Source organism: Sceloporus undulatus, chromosome 3, assembly GCF_019175285.1.
Source record: "Sceloporus undulatus isolate JIND9_A2432 ecotype Alabama chromosome 3, SceUnd_v1.1, whole genome shotgun sequence".
Lineage (NCBI taxonomy): Eukaryota > Metazoa > Chordata > Lepidosauria > Squamata > Phrynosomatidae > Sceloporus > Sceloporus undulatus.
This window is the reverse complement of record NC_056524.1, coordinates 266,625,815-266,652,420: the sequence shown is the minus strand read 5'-3', so window position 1 is coordinate 266,652,420 and position 26,606 is coordinate 266,625,815. Positions and strand designations below refer to the sequence as shown.

At 43.6% G+C, this 26,606-nt stretch overlaps 1 protein-coding gene across 13 annotated transcripts in view; it reads left to right on the top strand.

Moving 5' to 3' along the window:
* Positions 1 to 778: 778 nt before the first annotated feature.
* The window catches only part of EIF4G1 (eukaryotic translation initiation factor 4 gamma 1), a 102,404-nt gene continuing 76,576 nt past the window's right edge, over positions 779 to 26,606 (top strand). For 9 of the 13 annotated variants that reach the window (XM_042459809.1, XM_042459807.1, XM_042459805.1 and 6 more), the window contains exons 1-3: positions 779 to 891; positions 12,244 to 12,287; positions 18,537 to 18,622. The gene's annotated coding sequence lies outside the window, so the exon portion shown is untranslated. Of the gene's footprint in view, positions 892 to 9,579; positions 9,598 to 12,243; positions 12,288 to 18,536; positions 18,623 to 26,606 lie in introns of those variants that run through there. The other 4 variants (XM_042459803.1, XM_042459800.1, XM_042459799.1 and 1 more) reach the window with 3 other exon arrangements.

Genomic DNA, 26,606 nt, shown 5'->3' with positions numbered 1-26,606 from the left:
TCGATCCAAGTGGAGACTTTACAAATAACATGATCATTTACATTAATATTGTATTATCATTATCATTATTATTATTATTATTATATAATATGTAATTATTTTACATTATATTATATTAATATCATTCTGTTATTATGTAATATATTTATATTATTATTATTATACATAATACATTATTATATAATCAATAGTACATTAATATTATATTATATTAATATTATATTGTTGTTACACAATATATAATTATAGACATAATAAAGATTATATTAATATAATACTAATGCTATAATCTTGGTATGCCTTTCTCCCTCCCTCCCTCGCGGGCCATGATGCGCCACAACCGGCAGAAAGAGCGGCAGGAAAGGGAAGGAAAGGGAGGCACACTCCTTTATTCACATATTTATTTATTTAATTTCTCCAGACCGGAACCGGAAGTAGTTCCACCGTGAGGAGGCGCGTGTCACGTGACAGCGTGGCCTCGTGGTCGAGATCGCAGGGGCCGAGGAGAACACTTTGGTCCGACACTACACACACATATAGGCACACATCCGGGGACTTTCCAATGGAGGGGTCAGCCACGTGACCGTGGGGGGAGGGAGAGAGCGCGCGCTCCTATTCTTCTTTCCCCTCAGCGATGTCTCCTCCTCTTCCTCCTCTCGCCCAAAGCATGGCGAAAAAGGCCACGTGACTAAGGTGGCCTTTCAATCTCCGGAGCGGCTTCGGCCAAGCCCCGCCCCCTCCGCCCCGTGACTCTCTCTCTCTCTCTGCTCCTCCTCCTCGTGGCCCCGCCCCTCCCTTTCGGAGCGGCTCCGGAAATGTTCGTCTGCTGGGCTGCTGCGCTGCGGCTGCGTCGGGCCCCGCTCCCCGGACTGAAGGCCAAGGAGAGCCAAGGTAAGCCGTTGGGGCCCTTCCTTCCCGAGGGAGAGGGAGGCAGGGAGCGAGGGCCGCGAGGGGCGTGGCCTCTGCCGCTCCCTGCGAAGATAAGGCCCTTCTTCTTCTTCTTCTTCTTCTTCCCCCTCGCGCCCTCCCTCCGGCGCCATTGCTGCCGCCTCCCCTCGCTCCTCCTCGGCCGGGCGCCGGCGCCTCAAGGCCTCCGCGCCACGTGGGCCCAGCAACAGCAGCCGGGCGCCGGGCCTGGCTTCCTCCCTCCCTCCCTGTTTCTCCTCCAGGCTGGGCTGGGCTGGGCTGGGCGGGCGGCGGCAGCAGCCGAGTCCTTAGTAGTGTCTGAGCATGTGCAGAAGGCCTTGGGGATCCTAGTCTCCAGTCAGAAGGCCACAGACATTAATCAGTCTGTCCCCCTCATAGCCTCTGAGCATGTGCAGAAGGCCTTGGGGCTCATAGTCACCAATCAATCTAGGCCTCATGAGTTTCTGAGCATGTGCAGAAGGCCGGGGGTCATGACCAGGCAGTCAATCCGGCGCCGCCTCCCTAGTTTCTGAGCAGATGCCGAAAGCCTTGTCACCGGTCAGTCTAGAAGGCCAGACTTGGCCTTCAGGGGCTTTGGACTTCAGCTCCCAGAATCCCAGACCACCGGCCAAAATGGCTGTGGCTTCTGGGATCTGAAGTCCAAAACACCTGGACTTGGGAAGACACTGGTCTAGAAGGATTTGGGGTCCATAGCCATTAATCTGTCACCCTAGTAGTTCCTGAGCATATGCAGAAGGCCTGGTTCTTATAGTCACTATCAACCAGTGCCTCGCTAGTTTCTGAGCATATGCAGAAGGCTTTTTGAGTTCATAGTCGCCAATCAATTCAGCGTCTTGCTAGTTTCTCAGCAAACGCAGAAGGTGTTGGGGTTCACAGCCACCAATCGCCCCACCAGCCAACCTTTAAATAAATAGGCAAATTGAGTGGACCCCCGATTCCACAGATATCAAGCTTTATGTGTCCTCTGGATGCTCCTTCCAAATAACCCATTCCTCTGTACATTTGGAGCTAGAACCACAGAAGAGACCCCCTCCCCTTTAACTCCAGTGCAAAGCTGTTTGAAGTAGCCGTGTCTCCAATGCACAGCACATTTGTTTTCTATATTTCCCTGCCCTGTTCGTCTATTTTAGGACTGAGCTTTGCCAGCAAATATGCTCTTGTCATGGGCTGCTTCTGAGTCATGCCTTGTTTTCTTCAGGAGAGAATCCAGAACATGATGGAAACCTTTTCTAGCCTGTGTAGGTATTGACAGAGCATTGACCCTCAAATGTATCCACTGTTTCCACAGCATGCATAAGTTTACATAGTTACATCATGTTTCGTTTGACAGTACTTGCCTTTCCCCCTCTAAGCCGGCCATTCTGCTCCTTGTCTGTTTTTGTTGCCCTTTTCAGCCTCCTTTTGGAGGTGCACTGACCAGGACATCATATTTCCTGTGTGGCCACACCATGTCTTTGTACAAGAGCAATATGATATTGGCCATTTATTTTCAGTTCCTTTTCTAAATATGACAAATGTTGAATTTTCTTTTGAGCAGCATTGACTAGGCTGACATAGAAAGCAATCAGCCACAACTCCCAGTTTGTTTCCCCCCCCACTTAATGTGCATAACTTCACATTTGTTTACATGGAACCAGATTTTCCATTTGGAAGCCCGTTCCCCAATCTGGAGGATTCGTCGGGAACCTTCCACAATCCATTTTGTTCTAGCCACCTAAACTTGTTTGGTGTCATCTTCAAAGTTGGCCACCTTATTGCTTGCCCTTAGCACCAGGTCATTTGTGAGCAAGTTAGAAAGAATTTGTCCAACTACAGATCTTTCAAGGAGACCATTATTTTCATCCTTTGAGAACAGAATATTTGTTCCTTCTGTTCTCTGTGCTATCAGCTCTTTAATAAGTTACTAATCTATAAAAGGCAGGTTATTGAATCCTTCAAGTGTACAACCATTGAAGAAGACTGGCCACATAAGCGTAAATTGTCTTTCAATAGCATCGGTATGGCCCAAATTCCAATTATGCATTTTCAATAGGCAAGTGCTGTGAACAGCGGTGAAGCAATGGTCACATTATAATACCGAGCTTGAATCTCAACCCCTAAATCCCTTTGATGTGGCACCATGGCCATTTTGTACAGCCAGTTCCCTCTTCTGCATCATGTCTGCAAGTGCAAGAAATCTTATGCCTCCAGGATTATTTGTGGAGCCAAACAAGTATTAAAGAGTTTGAGCCCCTCTGAGAACTGTAGCAGCAAACCAACATCTGTAAAGTGATAGCTGGCTTCTATTCTGTTCAATGTGTTTCAGTCATAAGACCAGTGACTACCCCAAATTGTAGTCTCAATGGGTTTAACTATTCCCCCATTCATTATTTCTGTAGACCTCATTCAGGTCTCCTCCCTGTTTATCTATATAACCCAGAATCTTAGAAACATTATCTAGGGTGCCTTTGCTACATTCTCATAAAAACTGCAGGGTGTCTGAACCTGCAGTTTGTCATATCAGCCATATTCACACTATTTGGTAACATTTGACTCAATTTCTATAGGGCACAGAATAACAAGTATAATGGTCTTAAATACAGTCGGCCCTTCTTATACGCAGATTTGAGCATCCGCGGAAGGCAAACCCGGAAGTTGTCCCCAATGGCGGCGCACGTGCAGGCTCGCCACCATTGGGGACAAAAGGCCCAGGCTTACCCTCCCCTTTCCTTCTCTCCCTTCCTACCTCCCTCCTTCCCTCCCTCCCTGCCTCCCTTCTTCCCTTTCCCCACTCACCTTGCTCGTCGCCGCCGCCGCCTCCAAGTCGCTGTTACCGGTGGCGGCAAGGAGGCATGCACGCGCGCCGCCATTGGGGACAATAGGGACTTAAGCATACGCGGATTTTGGTATACGCGGGGGTCTGGAACGGATCCCCGCGTATACCAAGGACCCACTGTGTACATTAAAAGCATCAGATCCCATCTGATCATGGAGCCTAAGCAGGGTCTACCCTGGTTAATACTCATATGGGAGACTGCCAATGAATACCAGGCGATGTAGATTATATGTCAGAGGAAGGAAATGGCAAAACCACCTCTGAATATTTCTTGCCTACGAAAACCCTATGGAATTCATGGGGTTGCCATTAGTCGACAGGCAACTTGAAGACACATACACATGTGCACAGAATAGCTAGCTTATAAAGAGTCTGCAATTCTGTAGGGAACCAGCTTGGTAAGTGGTTTGAACATTGGACTCTGGAGACCAGGGTTCGAATCCCCACTCTGCCATGGATTCTTATAGCAAAGGCAACCCTCCTCTAAACAAATCTTGTCTGGAAAACCTCATGATAGGATCACCCTAAGTTGGAAACTACTTGAAGGCATACAGCAACAGTTGTGTAACCAGGTTCATTTCTCAGTCATTGTCTATGAAAAAGAGCATTATTCCACAGCAAAGTAAAAACACCAACATTTACTGTAAGCCTCTTCCTGCCGCCTCTTGCTATTATATCTTCAGATTGCTATAATTTTTTCAAGTATTTTTGTATTTTCCAGATTTTTTTATTTCATTCCACAGTTTCTTCTTTATGTACCTTTCCTGCTAGCTTTTTTCAGACTTCTTTTAGAATCTGATCCAGTCTCTCTTCCCCCCCCCCCCCAAAAAAAAAGATATACTGTATGCTATACTTGTTTTTTCCCCAAAGCTGGCTCTCAAGCTTCCCAAATATAATTCCTCCCTTGCTCATTCATCTCTGGAATATAATTCTGAGAACAAGCCCCAACACAAAAAAATTGCACAGACACCTTCAGTAATGAGCTATAGAGCCACTTACTTCTCACAAACACTTTTCTCTGGCAGTTACAAGTGTAGGTGTGTCCTTGGATTCCCTGTCCTATATTTAGATGGTTTAATTCAGAATTTAGTTTTGTTTTGTGTGTGCGTGCATGCTCTAAAATAATGTGGATTAAAATCTATTCTGTTTGTGAATGTGAACTGAAGACATGAAAGTATGGTGGGGGATAATTCATTCCGTTCCAGTCTCTCTCTTGTAACATGTTTAATCATGTTTTAAGGGGGGAATTTGGGACATAATGTTGTAAATGTGGATATTTTAATATGTTGTGAGCCTCTTTGATTGTCTCGTCACAGAAAAGCGGGATAAAAATAAAAGTTTTATTTATTATTATTTATTTATTCTAACTCTCCTTGGATATGCATCCAAAGGTTCCTTTCTCCTTTCTTGTGTGTATATTCAGAAATCAATTATTTTTTTAAAAAAGATTTCTGAAAGATGAGGGAGTGGTGCTACGCTGTTGCATCAAAGCCAATGAGGAGACCTGTGGCACCTAGACGACTAACATGTTTTATTAGGCATACACTTTTGTGCCTCTGATGAAGTGGGCTGGAGCCCACAAAATCCTAAGCTAAATAAAATCTGCTAGCCTTTAAGGTGCCACATAATTTTATCCCACTCTCCTATTGTTTATGGATGGGATTGAATGTCACCAAACAGGATCTTTTACTGAGAGGATCAGTCATGTTACGCAATAATACTGCCACTTCTCTAAAACGCCCCTGCCCCACAAGAATGTCTGTCTGTGGCTACTGTTGCAACAAGCTTTGTGTGTCCTAGTCCTGTACAAAGGTACTTGGGAGTAAGTCCCAAAGTAACTAACAGTATATTTAATTCTTAACTCTCCTCTCTGCCTAAGCTTTTTAGTTCTAGGTAAAATCGAACCACTGACCCAATGGAACTTAAATAAATGTTAATTCAGCAAGTTCCTATTAATTTAAAATGTAATGGGTTTCACTGGCCACCATGTAAGCAGAATGCTGGCCTTGAATTGATCCGATACTACTTTTCTCTTGGTCTGCTCTGATTGGGAGTTAGAGGTGGGAATTTTTCAACCCTCTAGATTTGTTGGATTACAACTCCCAGCAGCCAGATTACCACTGGTGAGGAATGCTGGGAATAACAATACAGCAACATCTGTAGGGCCATTATGATTCCCAGCTCTATTGTGCTTTAGCTTAGAGTGCATTAGTATCTCACCTTGGTCTTTCAGATTCTAACCCATGGGAGTTCATGAAGCTATCCTGCTTGCAAATTAGAACTGCAACCTGCCATGCATTCTTTAAGGTGAAAGTATATGATGAGTGTGCTGTGCATAAGAAGGGAGGGCAGAGGAAGAATCTAGTGCAGTGCTTCACAGGCTCTCTAATGTAGGGGACTAGCAAGTACTTTCTTCCATTGTGCCAGGGGCTGGCCAGTGTGGTTAGTTTGAGTGTTGGGCAAGTCACATGCTTTCAGCCTCAGGGGAAGGCACTGGCAAATCTCCTCTGAACAAAGCTTGCCAAGAAAATCCCATGATAGGTCTTAGGGTCACCATAATTTGGAAACAACTTGAAGGCACACAACAAGAAAGTATTTTCGAGAGCCAGTGCAGTGTAGTGGTTTGAGTACTGAACTATAACTCTGGAGATCAGAATTTTGTTTCTTCCTTGAACATAAAAACTCACTGGGTGACCTTGAGTAAGTCACACTTTTTCATCCTTAGAGGATGGCAGTGGCAAACCTGCTCTGAAGAAATTTGCCAAGAAAACCATGTGATAGGTTAGCCTTAGGGTTCCTGTAAGTTGGAAATGACTTGAAGGCACACACCACCAACAAGCGCTCTATGTGTGGCCATTGGCCCCAGTTGTCCACCTTCCCCAGGAAACTTGCCAGTAACTGGCATCCAACAGCTCAGTGACCAGGGAAGGACCATCACTTTGAATAGCACTGATCTAGCAGAACCTTGTATATCAGCACAAGCCAATCCGCTGCGATGGATGCTGTGCTGTTTGGCCTGAGTTGTACCTTCCAAAGCAGACACATTGAATCAGTGGCTGTTTGGGGAATCAACATGTATGTAGTTTCCATGTACTGAGTGGGCCTACTCTGTCTGGGAACTACTTATAGGATGTGTGCTGCTGTTTGGACTCTGGATCTTCCTGCCTGACATGCATGTCTGTGGGCCTTCTCTGGACCTGGAAGGCTGGACTATATACCTGCCTTGCAAGGAAGGGCAGGGCAGGGCTTTCTGCCAGAGAGGCACATTTACAAAAGGTGGCATCTCTTCAGATTGCAGCATTACCCTTAGGACAGCCAGCATGGCATAGTGGTTTGAGTGTTGGACTGTGACTCTGGAGACCAGAGTTTGATTCCCTACTTGGCCATGGAAACCCACTGGGTGACCTAGGGCAAGTCACATGCTCTCAGCCTCAGGATGATGATAATAATAATAATAATAATAATATAAAATTTTTATTTATATTTTCCTGCCTCTCCCCATGGATTGAGGCGGGATAACAGCCAGTATCAAATGGATGATACATCATAATTACAATCATTTAAAGGCAATGGCAAACCTCTTATGAACAAAGTATGCCAAGAAAACCCTGTGGTAGCTTTTCCATAAGTCTTTGGGTTGCCATAAGTTACACCGCTTTAACTGCCCTGGCTCCATACTATGGAATTCTAGGAGGGGGGCCTCCAAAAAATTGTAGGTCCTCCACTTGGAAGGAGCCACCCTGGGAGGAGATCTTGGCCTCTCCAGATTGGGCACGCTGTCTGGTGCAGGGGAAAAAGCCTCCCAAGGGGAAAATTTGCAGCCATACTGGAAGAATAATCCAGGTTGACACTGCTTTGACTGTCATGGCTGCATCCCATGTTTCTTGTGGCAACCGAGACAGGTGGCTAAATACTTATTTCACAAAACTACATTTCCCAGAATGCCATAGTATGTAGCCATGGCAGTTAAAGCGGTGCGAAACCTGATCCTTTCTCCAATGCAGCTTCAAATTTCCCCTTGGGAGGCCTTCTGTTGAGGATAAAAACAGACGAACAAAAGATATGGTGGTGTTAGTCTGTACAGTATTGTTATTTATTTAATTTGTATCCCACCTTTCTCCCTGGAGGGACCCAAGGTGGCTCACAGATAAAACCTTTAGTTATTATAAAATTCAAACAATTAAAATGTCTATATATAAACTCACAAATCTCCTCTGGGGGTGATTGTTCCCCTGCACCACAAAGTGCCCACAGTTTGGAGAGGCCCAAAACCAACCCTCAGGGTCTCTCATGGCTCCTTTTCATCCTGGAGAGAAGTGACCAGTGGGGTCCCACAGGGCTCTGTCCTGGGGCCAGTGTTATTCAACATCTTTATCAATAACTTGGATGACAGAATTGGGAGCATACTTATCAAATTTGCAGATGACACCAAATTAGGAGCTAATACCCCAGAGGACAGGATCAAGATTCAAAATGACCTGAATAGACTAGAAAGCTGGGCCAAAGCTAACAAAATGAAATTCAACACAGAGAAATGTAAGGTACTGCACTTAGGGCAGAAAAATAAAATGCACAGATATAGGATGGGGGACACCTAGCTGAATGAAACTACATGTGAAAGGGATCTAGGAGTCCAAGTAGACCACAAGTTGAACATGAGTCAACAGTGTGATGTGGCAGGTAAAAAGGCCAATGCAATTTTAGGCTGCGTCTAGATCAAGGGAAGTCATAGTGCCACTGTATTCTGCTCTGGTCAGGCCCCACCTGGAATATTGTGTCCAGTTCTGGGCACCACAATTCAAAAAGGACATTGAGAAACTGGAGCGTGTCCAAGGGAGAGCAACTAAAATGGTGAAGGGTCTGGAAACCATGTTGTATGAGGAACGACTCAGGGAGCTGGGGATGTTTAGCCTGGAGAAGAGAAGGTTAAGAGGTGATATGATCGCCCTGTTTAAATATTTGAAAGGATGTCATATTGAAGAGGGAGCAAGCTTGTTTTCTGCTGCTCCAGAGAACAGGACCCGGAGCAATGGATGCAAACTGCAGGAAAAGAGATTCCTCCTCAACATTCAGAGGAAATTCCTGACAGAAAGGGCTGTTCGACAGTGGAACAAACTCCTTCCTCGGAGTGTGGTGGAGTCTCCTTCCTTGGAGGTCTTCAAGCAGAGGCTGGATGGCCATCTGTTGGGGATGCTTTGATTGGGATTTCCTGCATGGCAGAATGGGGTTGGACTGGATGGCCCTAGTGGTCTCCTCCAACTCTACGATTCTATGATTCTAAGTGGAGATCCCATCATCCTCATCATTTGCTGGGCCCCTCCCAGAATCCCATAGCATGGAGCCATGGCAGTTAAAAGCGGTGCCAAACCGGATCCTTTCTTCAGTATGGCTTCCAATCTCTCCTTGTCCGCTGCTCCTTCTTCCCTGGAGAGGCCAAAACCTCTTCCCAGGGCCTCTCTTTCCAAGTGGCCTCCCTCCCAAAGGACCCGGGGCAGGGGTTTCTTTTCCTGGCCCTCTTTCCTCCCTAGGTCTGCAAAACTGGAAGCCCCGAGGGTCCCCGCAGTCCTTCGCCTTGGATCCCGCGCGTAAAAGCCCGGGCCAGAGGTGCCCTCTTTCCTGCTTCCCTTTAGGCCCCAAGCCAGGCGGCCTTTCCCCAGCCTCTTCTCCTCCTTCCCCCACGTGTTGGGCTCCTGCCTGCCTCGCCCTAGGCCTCGGCCGAGCTGGGCTGGCCCTCGCCGGGCTCCGCCTCCCTCTTCCTCCTCCCTTCCTTCCTTCCTTCCTTCCTTCCATTCTCTGCGCCGGTCCTCGGGATCGGCGTCTGCGATCAGGCCCCACGTGCTCGCGGCTGAAACCGGGTAGGATCCGGGGCGGAGGCCTGGCCAAAGGGAGGGAGGGAGGGATCCGCTTGGCTTTCCCCGGCCCAGCCGCCTCCCCTCCCCGCGGCTGCAAGGGCGCCATCCGGCCCGGCCAGCTCCTCCGCCACCGCATGGGCCTGGCTCCGCTCTCTCTCTCCTCTCCTCTGCTCTGGGGCTGGGACACGTGTCCTTGGAGGACCCGGCAGGCCAGGGCCCCTCTGCTCTGCCAGCCAAGCAGGCGGCCATTCCTGGCGGGGATTGGGAAGAGAGGAAGGCAGCGGGGAAGGCATCTGGCCTTTTGCGCCCATGTGCTCCCCCCAACTCTGTGCCTTCTAGACTCTCTTGATAGATCTTGATCTTAGCTTCCAGGGCTTTGTACAGATGCAGTCGGTAAATAAGCCCATCTATTTCCCCCTCTGCATCAACGCCTGTATATACCCCCATATTTCCCCCCACAGAAACCCATATACTTCCCCCCATATCCCCCCCCCCCCAAAACCCCCCCCCCCCCCCCCCGCATAAGCCCATATACTTGCCCCATATATTTTCCCCTCCCAACTATCTCCCAGCCCCCTCCCCGCAAGTGATCTTCTCTCTGGCCATAGGGTGACCAGATGTCCTCAATGCAAAGGAGGACCTGGCACCACAAAATGGAGGGCCTTACAGGGAAAAAAAGGAGGGCATGACCAAAGAAAAGTTCAGAACCCTCCCAACAGATATAAATTAGCGCCTCTCAAAATGGAGGACTTTTTGGCCTTTGTCCTTTGGCTGAAATGTAGGACATATCTAGTAAAAGGAGGACCACTGTGTATATCTTTTATGAAAGGGAGAGAGGGCAAGATCTTGGCATTTCTGGATTTGAGGAGGTCTCCTGGCCCAAATAGTTCAGGCCTGGCCTTGCTTCCCAGAGTTTGCCTTTGCCGCATTATTTTAGAGCCACCTTTTTTTCTGGGTGGAAAGGTCTGGATCTTAGGTTCCAGTACCTTGTATAGATATAGTTGGTAAATAAGCCCAACTATTTCCAAATCCTCCCCTCCGCCATGCGCAAGTGACCTCTTTTGTATTGTCTCTTGTTGGATCTTCAATTTTGGTGTGAGGAGTTTGTTTTATTTTGGTTACAGTTTTGGTTTCTATTTAGTTTTCTTGGGTTTTCCGTTGGTCCCTGTTTATTTGACCCTCAACATATGTTAGTCCCATTAGTACCCAGAAGAAAGCCAAAAAACCAGAACAGAAAAACCTAGCAATTCCTTAAGCATCTTGATTTCTGTTAGGTTTCATAGTGAGCCACTTATCCAGAATCTCAAGTTTTCTTTTTTTGGATTTTTATAGTGAAAAACCTGGCTGTTGTTAGCTGGGTGATTTCCCTTTAGAGTAAAGGATTCCAGTCACTAGGGTTGGGATAAGGGGACTGTACAGCATGGAGCAATAGGGACTGGCTTTTAAAAAGAAAAAGGGTTAGTTGCACATTTCCTGGAAGTTGTGTAGTTTTGTTCTGTAAGGGAGGGTAGTTTGTAGGGAAAGTTGTGCTAAACACTCATTGCCTGGGCTTCTTTCAGGTCCTCATTTACTTTAGAAGAGAGTAATTGTGGTAGGAAGAGATAGCTTACTGCTTTTGCCTGCATAGCTGAATGTGGGCATTTCTGTAATGGAAGAAAACTGGGACAACTCTAGAGAACATAGGTGTGTGCTTCAAAAGAAGGGATGGGAAAATATTTTAAATTCCTAAAATCCAGATTTTTCTTTAAAAAAAAATTGGAACCGGTTTTGCACCAGAATAGAAAGTGTCGAAATGCATAGGAACTAATAGGAACAAAATGCATAGGGGCAAATGTTTGTATTGCTCCTCAGCAGTGGGATCCCTACAAATCTCTTCTGAAAGCTGTAAGCCAAGTTAAGTGTTGCCTTCACTTCTTCAGTGCATTTTACTTGGAATAGTTCAGATCTGTGTGGTACTGTCCTTCTCAAGCTGTGCTGTGTGGAGGCAGTTCCCCCTAGGCAAAGTGGTGTGGCTTTTCATTACTGTTGTGTAAGAGTTTATATGGCCTTGTGCTTTCCCCCTTCATTGCATATTCTTCCAGTAATCCTCTGAAATGGTTGAGCACACTGCTGCCATTTGTTTTGGTAGGTGTAGTGATTAAAATAGACTTCCACTCAATGTGGAAGTTGTCAGACTTGTTGGATTACAACTCCCATCAACCTTCTGACAGCATAACCAATGACTAGAGATTGGTGGGAATTGTAGTCCTAAGACATCAGGTGGGTGCCAGGTTGTGGGAGAGGCACAGTTATCCTGTTACTCAGGAAGCATCAGATTCAAATGCCATCTCTCCCAGGACACAGTATTGACTGCTCATATCCGGTAACTTTGCTGGGGGTGGCCAGATTTGCGTCAGAATGGGTACCTGGAAGCATCCCCCACTTATGTGCTCACTTGAATTTCACAACCACTTGAGAAAAGGCAGGATATGAAGGCAAAATATTACAAATCACTGGGAGGCATTGGGCAAGCTATTGTTAGGCCCTCCTGGAATACAAGAATACAATTTAAACTAGACTCCCTGATGTTGCTTTTGGGAAGGTTAAAAGAAATGTTAAAAAGTGTTCTGCATAAATACTAAATGTTACTGTTTTTATTACATTGTTCAGGAGCTGAGGCTGTGAGAGTGTGACTTCTCTCCCAAGGCTATTCGGTGAGTTTGTGGCCAGTGTTTTGTTTTTCTTTTGAACCCAGGTCTTCTAAAATCCAAGAATATAACTCTGTTCATCTAATTATCTGAACCCCTTCTCCTGAGACAAGGCTTGGTCACAGATGGTATCTCAAGAATAGGAAATCACACATCCACTGGCATGCAGGGTCAGGTGTTGAGTGCACATGCTTGTATTTTACTGAATGTGCAAAAACTTGGAATTGAAGGACTATGTAAACATGTACTTGTTATGTTCAGCAATGCATGTGTAAGTCCCCTGTGCCAAAATTGTGAAGCCTCTCTACCATATGGATCTGGAATTGCTCTGTTTAGAGCAGGAGATGTGGCATGAACATGGGCTATGTTTTTAAACCAGCCCTCCCTTTGATTGGAATTTGATGAACAGAGGTTTGTTCAGGAGAGCATTTATGTTCTTGAGACTTGCCATTTCACCCAGAAAGGTCCTTTCCTAATCACCTTCCCTGAGAGGTTGTGCCTCTTGCTCTTTGTTCCTTGTTCACTTCCTGCCACACAGCAAAAGAAGCAAGTATTACCTTCAAGGAGCAATGCAAGGAGCAGGCTAATAATAGGGTGGAGGTGCATAATGCTTCCTCTTTTCTTTGCTTCATTAGCTGGAGAAAATCCTGCCAGGCCAGGGTTTCTTGTATTTATCCACATGATGTTCTGGAGAGGACATTTCAGGAAATGGTGATAGTGCTACAAGCAGGTGTCATAAGAGCTCTCACTTTATGACTCTCTGGAATGACTACTGTTTTCACCTGAGAGGTAGGTAGTGTTGGGCCTAAAAGGATTAGCCAGGAAGTCCCAGATTAAAATTGTACCACAGCCATGAGTTCACTATATGGTCTTAGGCAATTTTTGTCAGTGAAGTGCCTTGTCAGACTATAATTCCTAGAATCTCATAGCCAACTGAGATGGGACTTATAGTCCAGTGCAACTGAAGGGTGTCAGGTTTGGGAAAGTTGACATCAGACCAGAAGCTACAGGTTGACTCTTCCCTTCTCCGGAATTCCAGAATTTCATTTAAATATTCAAAAATCCAAATAGGGGTAGCAACACCTTTGCTTTTTGATGGTTCAGTGTACACAATGTTTCATCCACAACACTGTATAAATATTGTATATAAAATTACCATCAGGCTGTATTATAAGGTGTATATGAAATAAATTTCCTTTATTTAGATTTGGGTCCCATCTTCAAGATATCTTACTGTGTATATGCAAATATTCCAAAAATCAGAAAAACACTGCAAAATCCGAAGCACTTCTGACCCCGTATATTTCGGATAAGGAAGACTCAATTTGTACTTGTCTGTCCCTCTGCTGGATAAGACTGAAGCTGCATATAGTCTTGGATCCACCAGTGGCCAGCTAGATGGCTATGGGATGCTTCCAAGGATCCCAGCACCTAGTATTTGGATCAGAGGTTGGCAGTGTGAAGCCCTCCAGATATTGGATTATTCCTGGCAATTCCCACTGTTGGCTTATGTTGCCTAGGGTTGAAAGGAGTTTCAGAAAAAATGCTAAAATCCATACATGCATAATTTTTCAAAATCCAACACAAACATCACAGGACACTGTGCTGCCTTTCAGAGTTCTTCAGAATTGTTTATTGGGTTAGATGATAAACCAAGCAAAGCTGGATATGGTGGGCAGGGGGAGGAGGAAAAGAAAGTGGCTGGTATTCAAACCATGGCAGCTTGCATCCAATTACATTCTTAAGGATGGAAGGTGGGAGGGAGCAGCAGACGTTAAAATCAGGCTCAGCCAGGTACTGAGTTGGTTTTAACTTACATCTTGGAAGGAGATGTAAGCAAACAATACGCGGTGCTTTATTTTTTGACCATGGAAGTATACAGTGGTACCTCGGGTTACGAAATTAATTCGTTCCGCTGCCGCTTTCGTAACCCGAAAAGCCTTCGCAAGCCGAAAACCCATAGGCGCTAATGGGGAAAAGCCGCGATTTCGTGTGAAATAGCGCCGAAAAGCACCAAAATTTTCTTCATAACCCGAAATAACCTTCGTAACCCGGAACAGTTATTTCCTATGGGATTTTTTCGTATCCCGGAAATTTCGTAACGTGGGTATTTCGTATCCCGGGGTACCACTGTATTGGAAATATAAATGTATAAATGGACATAGGTCAGTCTAGAGAGCTTGTAAGTTGTTGTTTTTTCTCCTTGAAGTTCTTGAGAAAAGGCTGGGAGGAATCTACTAAAGCTGTGAGAATCTCACCCAGTTGAAACAATGGATATGACAGAAGAATAGCCTTTGCTGAAAATCCTTTTGCCCAGTTTTTAAACAAACAAGTTGGACTAGTGTTAGTTGGGCAAGTGTTTTCTTCTTCCACAGGAAAAAAAATGTCTGTGGCAAATGAAATTGTGAGAATTGGCTTACAAGTTTTAAAGTGGCAGAGTGCCTGTGTCGCGTGTCTGTTATTTATTTGTTAAAAATATATATCTCTCACCCTCTACCCAGAGATCTCAGATTGGCTTGCAATAAAATGAATTTAAAACAATGAACAACGAAAATAATTTTAGAAGGTTAAAAATATGTTAAATCGATTATCGATTAAAAACCTGACAATTTAAAACCAATGAATGAATGAATGAAAATTTATTTATATACTGCTATTCCTACATAGATCATAGCGGTTTACAACATAAAATGATACAATTACAACAACATATATCCCCAACAGTGTAACAAACTACCCGTAACCAATTAAAGGCTATACAAAATACTCTAAAAGCCATTATATTACAACCATTAAAACCATACCAATAAAACCATACAACAAAGTAGGTGGATCGAACAATATGCGAGAAGGGAGAAGGGATAGTATTAAGGCACATGGGGAAAAGCTTGACGGAAAAGAAAGATCTTCAAATTTCTCCTGAACACATCTAGAGAGGTGACAGAGCGGAGCTCGTCGGGCAAGGAGTTCCAAATCTGTGGGGCCAAGATGGAAAATGCCCTTTGTGAAGATGAAGTATATCTAGCCTTCGGAACTCTTAGCAGATGTTTTCCGCCCGATCTGAGAGTGCGGGGCGGACTGTAAAATAAAATAAAATAAAATAGTGCAGCCATAGCATATGTGCAGCCTGAGTAACATCAATTAGCCTTGAATTAATAAAATCCCAGTTTTTGACTTGGTGCTGAAATGAAACCAATTTTGGTGCCAGTCAGGCCTTCTGAGGGTATGGTATTACATAGAGATGTCTCACTACAGAGAATTCCCTCTTGCTGCAGAGAAGGTCTAGTTCTCTGTAGATTTGTTCCCCCCAATCTGTGACTCCTGAGTCTTGGTGAATGAGGGTTAATGTCCTCAAAACAGCAGTCTAATGCAATATCACTTGCTACCTACTAGTAGCATATGAAAACATGGAAGGAAGCCAGAAATATTATATAGGAGAGAGGAGTCCTCTTTCCTTCCCACCCCCCAACTTTTTTTTAGGGGATGCATTTTGAAGATCACAGGGGAAGAAAAAGCTGAGGCATATTCTCTTTTGGAATGGTTAAAATGCTTTTAAATAGAGATAGCCAGCATGGCATATCGGTTTGAGTGTTGGACTATGACTGGAGATCAGGTTTCCATTCCCCACTCAAGTGTAAAAACCCACTGGGTGACCTTGGGCAGGTCATACTCACTTAGCCTCGGGAAGACAGTGGCAAACCTTCTGAACACCACCATGATAGGTTTGCTTTAGGGTTGCCATAAGACTGAAATTACTTAAAAGCACACAACCACAACAATTCAAAGATATAGCCGTGTTAGTCTGTAGAATTGGTCTGTAGAGAGGTCCTGTAGCACGTTTGAGACTAACTGAAAGAAGTTGACAGCATGAGCTTTCATAGACTTCCATCTACAGTACTTCCTCAGAAGCCTTTTTGTGAAGTGAAAGCCAGGGACAGACATATATGTGTCATGTTTGAATTTGAAGACATTCTCACATACCCATGACATATATATGTCAATCCAGCAACAACAATGTTTTACTTGTTCAGAATATACAGGATGAAGACTTATGAGGAGGAGCCCTGGTGGCACAGTGGTTAAATACCTGTACTGCAGCCACTCAATTAAAACCACAAGGTTGTGAGTTCAATACCAGCAAAAGGGCTCAAGCTTGATTCAGGCTTGCATCTTTCCGAGGTTGCTAAAATGAGTACCCAAATTGTTGGGGACTATTAGCTTACAGTTGTAAACCGCTTAGACACTGCTTAGGTGATATATAAATGAAGCTGTTTGTTGGTCTGCCAAGCTATAACATCATTCCTGTGTAATACTGTTGTTCGGTGGGCCAAAGCTCAACTTTCTTCATGCTTAAAATAGACCACTTTAAATCGATGAGGCTTAAGTTAGTCAGGATTTACTTTTTCCTGTTAATTTCAATGGTTCTCTACTAAACAAGACCTTGTCTGACATTTTTGGTGTTGCAAGAGAGAACTTGGTATTCTTTGTAATGTGACTTTATGAGACTGTTTTTCTATGTGAATAACATTCTTTTTATCCACTACAAAATTTGTAGGTTTTGTTTTTACTATTTTCCCTGCTTCACCGATAAGTATATCTAAGTTGAAGGTGCTTAAAGAGCACAAGGGGCTGCACCCCACTTACCTGGGAATAAACCTTATTGAACTCAGTGGGACTGTCTTCTGAGTAGATGTATATAGAATTGGACATTCAAGATTGCAGTCCTGTATGCTTCCTAAACATAGTGTGCCTTACTCTCCAGTCAGCATGCATAGGATGATTTTACGTAGCCTTCGTAGATTTTTGCCAAGATCCCTTTGATATCCTTTAAAACAAATTTTGCTGGAGAAGTGAGAGAAGAGGGTTCCCGACAATTCCATAGGCGGCTACTTAAAATTGTTTGAGGGAACTTTGTTATCCCTTACCAGTCTGTCATACCTGAAATTGTCTTAACTGAAAAGTATTGAAGGGGATGGTTCTCTCCCATTCACCCACTCTGCTGCATGTTCATTCAGGTACATACTTAGATTGGCCTTTTAATGTATTTATTTTTAATTATTTATTAATAAACCTTCCCCCATGATGAAGATCTCTGGGCAACATAAAAGTAAATGGTCTAAAAAAATAAAAATAATTGAAACAGTAAAAACATATTAAGGCATGTTAAAAAGGTTAAAATAGACAAAATGCATGTAGTCAACATTTAATCCATGCAGGCGGGGTACAGACCGCCAGAAAAAGGCCCCAGGGAGGTGCCTCTTTGCTCCGCAGCAGCGCCGCAGCAACCAAACTGTGACACTGCTGAGCAGCAACGAAGGAGCATTAAAAAGTGGCTCCATTTTGTGGCGCATTTGCGCTGCTGCAAACCTACAAAGACTCCCGATGCCGTCGCAGCTGCACAGCACTGTTTGGACGTCATAGCTGTGCACCCCCGTGTGGATGGTGCTGCACAGCTGTGACATCCTCATCACGTGCTAGGGTTGCGGGACGTGTGCACGCGCCACCCTGAGGCAACCCTAGCACGTCATGGGCGCGCCGCAAAGGGCCCGTCTGTACAGGGCTGCAGTCAGTTTGGGTGGAAAGACTTAAAAAAAGCAGTGTTTTTACTTGGCTCTGAAATGAAGCCAGCTATGGTGCTAGTCAGAAGCATGCTCCATTTCTATTGTAGGCAGACACAAACAAAACACAGCTACAGTATGATGTAGAGTAGAATTTCATTCTTTCCCAGTTCAAGTTCTGTTACATTGTTTACTGCAGACTTGCTGTGGCAGCATAACACTAAAAGTGCCCTCCTTCACCTACCTCTCAGTATCTTTGCTGCTAAAAAACTATGAGCTAGACAGAGGACAAGGAGGAAAAGACAGAGGCTGGACAGGCATAAAAAGACTGAAAAAGGAGCTTCTTTGCCAGGGGCTTTATTTACTGAGATATGCTGGTACTGTATAGGTAGAGGCACTTGAAGTATTGAGATCTCAAGCCGGTGTAATTTGCATTATATAGCAATTGGGCCTTACTACAGAGTAAAAGGGTGTGAAAGTAGAAGTTAATGGAATTGTAAAATGAGAGGGAAGTCCTTTTTGATTATGTTGTATTACTGAGTCTGTAAACTGAGAAGTTGTACAGCTATATTCTAGCCATTCTTAGGAAAAAGTAATTGAGCAATTTAGACTCAAGAGCAGGGTCTTTTTACATGTACCTCTTCTGTGTGAGAGGAACTTATTTATCATCTGCTGCCTTCTTTTTACTGTCCTGCAGGAGCTGGAGCTACAAGTCCAGTAATGACCATTTCCCATCTTAAAGTGGGCAGGCATTTGTTGGAGAAGGGTCCAATTTGAAAAAAGGTGGGGAAAATTAAGATATATTTGTCTTTACATGGAAACGTTTTACATGGTATAATAAACCATTAACATAAGCAGTTTTATGTCCAATGTGCTTACAGTCTGAGTATAAGCTATGAAGGGAAATAACAAAGGGAAAAGAAGCAAGGAAGATGCAGATTCTAGGAAATGTGGTTGGCATTTCAGCTGGAATGAAGACTATGGGGTAAGCAGGAGAATTTACTAGGAAGTTTTTCTAGGCTTCTGATAGATTGTGAAAAAATGGAGGGTACATCCAGGTGCCCATCTGGCCATTCGTGATAGAAGCTGTGTTGGGTCACTGAACAGAAAGCTTCTATAAACAGCCAGAGAAGGATGTGAAATTCCTGGTTTGTTGGGTAATACAGTACAGTTCTCCTTCCACAGTTGGGGCTTTGACTTTTGCGGATTTGATTATTTGCAGTTTTGAATAATATCTTCTTTCTAGGAATCTCTAAGTCCTTCAGCATGGTTCTGTGATCAACTTTTAGCAGATGTTGACCATAGATTTGCACTGGAGGACCTGGAGATTCCTAGATAGGTATTCTCACAGGTAAAGAGAAGTGTATTTTATTTGCAGTTTCCCCACATTTATGGGAGTCCTTCACCCCTAACCCCAGCGCATGTGGAGGGACCACTGTACTTGTGAGAGATTGGGTAGTTCACATTCTCCATTAGCTGTTCTGTAAATGTAAAGTTTTAAAGCATTGAGAAACACTAACAGGGTCATTCACAGATAAAAATCCTGCAATTGTATTGACTTACCCAACCTGTGTTCCTTATGGCCAGACTACATCTTAGTCTGTTTCCTTGAAATGGGCCCCTTGACTGAGCTGCCACTCAGGATAATTGAGGTGGAACTCTCGACATAGTACATGCAGGTGTTCAGTCTGGTGGCTCAGAGCATGATCCAGGTGAAACATGCATGTGAGCTCATACAAGATCATGCCCTGGGTCATTGTTAATTCCAACACCCCAGGTGTGGCACTCCTATCTAAGGGAAGTCAGGGTGGAAGCGTCCTTACTGAGTTTCCAGCAGACGGTCAAAACTATTGTTTTAGATGGCCTTTAAACCAGTGGTTCCCAAATCTTGGCCTTCCAGATATTTTGGACTTCAGCTCCCAGAATTTCTGATGGTTGGCCAAACTGGCTAGAGCTTCTGGGAGGTGAAGTCCAAAATACCTGGAGGAACAAAGTTTGGGGAACATTGCTTTAAACTATTTTAAGGATTAAGGTTTTAGGGATAGTTAAACCTGCTCTAGAATAATGTTGGCTTTTAAAAAGAAATTTAATTTTTTTAAAAATTATACTTTTGAAGAATTACTCACTCTCTCGTCTATGTGTAAATGCACTCCCAAACAGCCTCTTCCCACACACCCACTATTTTTCTGCACACCCACACCAGTATATGTACATTCTTTTCCCATCTCAGAATGTTTAGGAGCATGAGGTTTAAACTTTGCTTTGCTCACTCAAATCTCACCATGTCTGCACTGTGCTCCCCAGCCTTTCTAATGCAAGTCAGGTGCTAAAATAGACAGAGGAGTACATAATTCAAGTGTGGGAAGATGTCCCAAAGAGAGGTTTCCCCATTTAAATTGTGTTCTCCCAGCCTGTCAAACAGCTGTTTAGTGGGCTGGGTGGGTGGGTGATATTAATGGGGTAAGATGTCTCATGTGGATGACTGTCCCTGCATATTATCCTCTCCTCATGCTTCCCCAACCCTACTAGCAGTTACTTGGCAGCCTCTGGGGTGTATAGAGTTCATGAGGAAATTCAGTAGAGAAGGGACAGTTCACTTAGGCTTTGGTCACCCATGAGGTTGCTACACTGCAGTTCAAGGGTTCCATGCACCTCATGGGCTGTGGGTTGCCCATATGTGATGCAAATTAGGGTGGGTATAACACAGCCCTTTCACATGTTAGACTGTAACTTCCAGCATTCCTCATCATTAGCTTTCAGATAGTGCTGCTGGGACTTGCAGTCCAGCAACATTTGGCATCCCTGACATAAACAGTATTCAGTATAATGACTTCTTTAACAAGGTTTGTGACTTACTGTATTTAATTGAAAACCACTTCATACTTAAGATGCTTTGTATGCACATCTAAAAGTGCTGGGAGGATAAATGCATATCTTGCACATACTTTTGTTTTGGGTTTGGCTGTCATGGGCTTTTTGGCTGTGGATACTCTTGGGTTTCCCTCTATATAATATATGATGTGAATGCAAAAGATGAATAAAACGTGTGGAAGGAACACATTTTAAAAGAAATTCCTTCACTATTTGAATATTGACTAGAGCAGGCTTCACTCCTTTCAGAGACAGTGTTCTTGGATTCTGAGAATGCAATTAGGAAATTTTCATATGGCTTTGCTGAAAATGGTCCTTCTCATTGGGACTTGTGTAGTACAGCAGTAATAAAATAGTCCTTCTGGAATACTCTTTACAGAATCATCTTGTGCAGTTTACTGTTATGCGTATGATTGGGGACTGGATATGAGTTGATGTGAAAGCCATTAATTATACGACAGCATTTTGAAACCTCTCGTGTGCTTTGGCGATAGAGGATTTCATTGCACCAAGTCATTGTCCTCATCCAGACCAAATTTTAACTTCTGGTGATCCAGTCCTTGAGATTGTGATTCTGTGGTTCAGCAAGGTCAGGAGCATTTGGCCAGCCTCTGGCCCAGGCGGCCCTTGGCTGTATGCGCCTATGAAGAACCAGCCGCAGTCCCTTCCCAGAATAGCTTGTGTTGTTATAAAATCTTTGCTCTGACAAGCAGGCTTGCACCGCAGGGGTTGTGAAGTTCCCTGTCCTCGCGTCTGGGATTTGGCTCACTTTTCCACTTTTCTTGAGGTGACAGCTGAACCCTGTTGTCCTTCCTTCTCCCCCACTCCCAGAAAATAGTTCCTGTGAAAGGGAGTGGGTAGTAATGGTAGTAATGGTTTCAAAAATGCAAGTAATAACAATAGTAATTTTTGTAGTGACAGAGTGTTGAAATTATTCTGAAATAATAATAATAATAATAATAATAATAATAATAATAATAATAATAGTTGCTGTTGTCCCCTTCAGCCCCATTATTGGGAGATAAGCAGAAATAATTGTTGTTGAAATAATAATAATAATAATAATAATAATAATAATAATAATTCTTGCCTGTCTCCAATAATGGGACTCAAGGGGACTAATAACATTTTAAAAATAATATAGATTTAAAAAGCTACAAAAACTTTGATAAAAAATATAAACACAACCATTAATTAAAAAGCAATTAAGCAATTTAAAGTTAAAGCTTTAAACATTAAAAAAAGCATTAAAATTCATTAGAAGATTATACAGACCATAAAACTGCAAAGCACATCATTAAAAGCCCACCTCCTTCACTTCCTAAAAGCCTGGTGGCCCAGGAATGTTTTTTGTTGCCAATGGAAGGAGAGCAGGGAAGTAAGCCATTCTTGCCTTCCTAGGGAAGGTATTTCAAAGATATTTTGTATATATGGGGTATTCTTTTAACATTGTAAGCCACCTTGATTGTTTTCACAAAAAGCGGGGTAGAAATAAACATTTTATTATCATCATCATCATCATCATCATCCATTGAGAAAGCCCTCTCCCTTGTTCTAACAAAATGTGCCAGAGATAGAGAGAAGGCCTTCTCCCAATGATTTTAGAGCTCCAATCTTCCCGACAACACTTTAAAGCAGGCCTGGATTATAATCCCTATTTTAGGTATTGGATGAGTGAAGGTGAGAGTGTGTTTAGGTATTGGATGAGTGAAGCCCTATATGGCTTGGGCCCAGGATACCTGAAGGACCGCCTCTCTCCATACATTCCGCCCCGCACCCTCAGAACCTCTGGGCAGCAACTACTGAGGGTCCCAGGGGCTAGACTAACCTCCACAACGAGGAGGTCATATTCCATCGTCGCCCCGGCCCTCTGGAATACGCTGCCCATAGAGCTCCGCTCGGCCACCTCCCTGATCCAGTTTAAGAAGGAGCTAAAAACCTTATTTCAATCTGCATTCCCCGAATGAAGTTCCAGCTGGTCTTCCCCCCCGACGACAATGGTGATTGGCTGATGGTGTTTTAATTTTGTTTTTAATATACAGTACATGTATTGTATTTTTAGTATTATGGTGTTTTTGTATTGTTATTGATAATATGTTGTCACCGCCCTGATCAATGGAAGAGCGGTATACAAATAAAAATTTTATTATTATTTATTATTATAAGGTGAGAGTAAGTCATCTGACAATTTAGGGCAACCCCATGAATTTCATAGGTTTTTTTTAGGCAAAGAATACTCAAGAAATAGGTTTGTCACTAAGAGGCTTTTACCTATTTCTAATAGAGATTTTGGCCTGTGAACCATGGAGGTTTACAGTTTCTTGACGGCTGTGCTGCAGCAGCAGTATGAATGTATGAAGAAGATGAGAATGCTGGTCTAATCTGGGTGCATGTGGAGAGTCTTGGTGTCAGTGAACAAACATACATGTATGTGCTATAACGAATCATAGAATCATAGAGTTGGAAGAGACCGCATGGGCCATCCAGTCCAACCCTCTGCCATGCAGGAAATCCAAATCAAAGCATTCCCGACAGATGGCCATCTAGCCTCTGCTTAAAGAGCTCCAAAGAAGGAGACTCCACTACACTCTGTGGGATTGTGTTCCACTGTCGAACAGCCCTTACTGTTAAACTAGGGCATTTGTAGGAAACATGGTAAATATCAGGACTAGGTAAGTGATTCTTGATAATCCATCCTAAAATCAGTGTGGTATGGTTGGCCTTCTATGTCCACAGATTCTGCTTCCATAGATTCCACCATCCATGGCTTGAAAATGTTTTTTTTTAAATCCCCAAAGCAAATCTTGATTCTGACCATTTTTTTTAAAATAAGGGAGACCATTTTACTGTGCCATTGTATACAGTGGAACTTGAACATCCCCAGATTTTGAGATCTACAGCTTAGGGGTCCTGAAACCAAACCTAAGTGGATACCAAGGGCCCACTTTATAGTGGTTGAAGTATTGGAGAGGAACCTGGGAGATCCAGGTTCAAGTCTCTCTTGAGCCATGAAATTCAAATGGATGGCATTGTGCCTGCCAGTCACTCTCACAGGGTGACCTACCTCAGGGTTGTTGTGATGATAAGGTGAGAGACACTTGGGCTAATTTAAAGAAAAGCAGGAAATAAATGTACAGCCTCTGAATGAAGCTTTTAACCCTCCTTAACCTCTGTGGCTTGATGGAAAAATAAGTTAATATGTTTGTGCACTACATTTATAGAAACAGCCTATATAAATTCAGATGTGTAGAAGTGGTATCACATCCCTGAGAGCCAGTGTCTGATGGACTGTGACTCTGGAGCCCAGGGTTTGATTCCTAGCTCAGTCATGAAACTCACTGGGTGACCTTGGGTAAGTCACACTCTCTCAGCCTCAGGAGAAGGCAGTGTCAAACTTCCTCTGAACAGATTTTGCCAAGAAAACCCTATGATAGGGTCGCTCTAGAGTTGCCATAAATCAGAAACGATTTGAAGACACACAGCAAGAACAACAATCACACCCCTTCCCTCCTGGTGTAATGAACATTTTCTCACAATGGTTGGCCAAAATTATGTGGGTAAGAATTAGTGAACATGTTAAGATTTATACAAATAGATTGACTCCTGGCATTCACTGTCTGCTTTAATTTCTGTCTTGATGTGCATAAAGCCTAAAGGGCCAGCAAATGGCCTCAAATAGGCAGCCTGATCAGATCCTTGTGGCTACAGCTTTAAATCTCCACCCTCCATGGTTTTGCAGTGTTTAACCTTCGTGGTGTTTGCTTAGTAGGACTGGCTTATATCTCTCTGGCAGACCTTGAATGGCTGAAATCTTGAGTGCATGTGATTCTTGACTGCACTGTGGTTGCTGGCTCTTGGTGAAAAACAGCTGTTGAGGCCTGTGTGCCCTAAGCAGGATAAGGGAACCTTTTTGGGGAGGCAAACCTGGTTTTTGGTCCACAGAGAGAGCCTGACATGCCTTAGCCAGGGATTCGTAAGCCCCATTTTATCTTTCAGTCATACAGATGGAGTTGCATTTCCCTACTTCGGAAAAAACCCGTGCCAGTCCATATGCCTATGAAGCATTGTACTCTTTTCTGTGCCCACTCTTCTCCCAAACTCTGTTTCAGAAATGCTGGCATAAACAAAGGAGCCAAACAGAGAAGCACCTTCCTGCCAGGTTGAGTAGCCACTAGAAAAATAGCATTTTTGTCACAGCTTCCAAATGGTGGCATAGGCCTACACATACCTATGGGGAATTCTCTTATGTTAATGGTATTCCAGGTGAAGGTAGTGCATGGCTTGGGCCCATTGCCTTTAAAACAAACAAACTGCAATTCCCAGAATTCTCAGCTAGCACAGCTACTGGCTATGCCAACTGGGGGATTTGGGGTTTGAGTTGTAGCCCCCCAGGACTAACTTTTTTAAACGATGGAGGCTAACCCTTTTCAGGCTGGGAAAAAATATCTGATTTGTGCAACCTGGTTGTTGTGTGGGGGGGGAGGGGGGAGGGAGTCAGTGATGGCTGTGTTGCTGGCTTCTCCTCTTAGTGAATACAAGAGATGTGGTTGAACTAGTGAATGAGCTCTTTGTTCAAGTCACCCTTAGTGGCCCTTTGTATATGTTAAGGTTATCCGTAGCAATGCTATTTTATCCATGGCTTGTAGTCCTTGTTCCACATCTCTCCCTTTCTCCCAGTGAAACTGTATTTCATGTCTGTTCTTGACCCAGAGACCTTGCCATCTTTACTAGCCCTCATCTTACTGCTCCAACCACTATGTGCTCAACACTCTGGTAACTCATTCCTGTGACCTTTGTGAATTGCCTCTTCTGATTTCAGATCTGCTCTCAGTGGGAGACTGGTAGATGCTAAGGCAGTTTTGAGATGGCATTTTCCCCTTGTTTGTGGGGTACCATTTTAGAGGAGGGGGGCTGTTTACACTTGACCTGCCTCCATGGGTTATTTGTAGTGTCCTTCATTAGGACTAGGTTACTTCAGTTGTCTTCACCCTTTTTTTGTTGTTTTGTTTTGTTTTTTGATTTCTGAACCTTACCTTATTTGTAAATCCTCCAAGGAGGTATGCTAGATAACCTTCTTTCTGAAAGGTGTGTGAGGATGTAACTCCACTCAAGCTTAGGCCATGAAGCCTGTCAGGAGCCATCTGTAAATGAGACAAATGAAGATGTTACTACATTTGTGATTTGCTTTTATATCTGATGTTTTTAATTTGTCTTTTCTTTCCTACATTGTAATTTTATCTATTCCTCTATCTAATTGTTATTACTTTTAGAGTGTACACCTCGGGCAGGCTTTTATATATTCAATAATAATAATAATAATATTTTTTAAAAATTTATATACCGCCATGTGGCGAACCAATCCGGGCGGTTTACAACATTAAAATATTCCTTAATTTTACTGACTTTGTACAGTGCTGTGTATAATTACAGCACTTTAGAAATAAAGTTTAATAATAATAATAATAATAATAATACACCTAAGTTATCACAATTTAAAAAAAAGACAGTTACTTCTTTGCTCTACAAGTTGCAGAATCTCCCAGCCAGCATGACCAGTGACAGCTCTGGGAAGAGTTAACTTTCCCAGTCTCCACTAAATTGCATGTGTAATTTACTGAGGGCAGTGCAGTCTTCGGTTCTGCAAATTACATGGGGATCTCGGTTGCCCCCAATTTGCAGGTGAGGACCTGATACTGAATGATTTTATCTATAAACCCGGCAAGCTTTGTAGTTGCAGTAGAAATTGGTGTCATTGTAGTTGTCGCATCTCTTCCATCCTTCTTTCCTTCCTTCCTGCCTGCTTCTCTGCTCTTTCTCCTCTATACTAAAACTTGGATTTCTACTTTCCAGTTTCCCTTAAGTGTATTTTCTCCTTCTCCCCCTTGAGTCAAATATT